Source organism: Scyliorhinus torazame, chromosome 3 (assembly GCF_047496885.1).
Source record: "Scyliorhinus torazame isolate Kashiwa2021f chromosome 3, sScyTor2.1, whole genome shotgun sequence".
In the NCBI taxonomy this organism is placed as follows: Eukaryota; Metazoa; Chordata; class Chondrichthyes; order Carcharhiniformes; family Scyliorhinidae; genus Scyliorhinus; species Scyliorhinus torazame.
Window position 1 is genome coordinate 26,775,502 of NC_092709.1, and position 882 is coordinate 26,776,383.

Genomic DNA, 882 nt, shown 5'->3' on the forward strand with positions numbered 1-882 from the left:
ATGGATACAATGACAGTAGTGCCTGGGAGGCAGCAGGACTGACTCTTGGGTTTCCTTCCCACTCACCTGGAACAGCTTCCATTCCAATATCCCTCTGTCCACTCCAATGCCAATCTTCCTTTGGTTTTGTTAACTGCCTTAGCTCCCTCTTCTGGTGCTGGGGCAGTTCTCTTGCTGCAGGTCAGCTGGGATTTCACGGCCGGGCAATGTTGGGCTGGTTCTTTGCAGAGAGAATCCCACAGGAGGTCCATAATATATTTATTCATGATCAACCCAAGAGGAAACTGGGCCAGGATTTAGATGCAGACAAGCAGGTGGGTTCACTAATGCCCTTGGTGAAGGGAATGTGCCACCCTTTCTCGATCTGACGACTCCAGTCCCACACCGATGTGGTTTACTCTTACCTGCCTTTTGAGGTGACCTAGAAAGTCGTCTGGGAATGGCCAGCAGTGGTACAGGAAGGCCCAACCCCAAACTTTCAGGATAAATAGGATGGGCAATCAGTGCCAGACTTAATAGCTGTTCTCATACCCTGACAATGAATATAAAAAATGTGCATTCAGGTACTGAAGAGTTAATCACCAACTCTGTTTTCATTGGTGTCTGTCTGCAAGTAATTAATATAAGCTGAGGTGAAATGTTCTCTCTAGCAGACATCTGGGAGTGATATTTAGTGGAGGCAGTAGGGGTCTCGCCTGCTGGCTGGTGAGCCAATGAGCCCCTGGGTCACCTCTTTTTGAGAAGGTCCTTGGAATTGAACTCCAATCAGGCACTTAACAGGGCAGGCATTTCCCAGGTTCAAGGACCCCAGGCGCAGAGGTCCTGCCCAGCAAGAGCTGCCGGCCAATCAGATGCCTCAGCTCATTGCAGCCGCCAGTACGA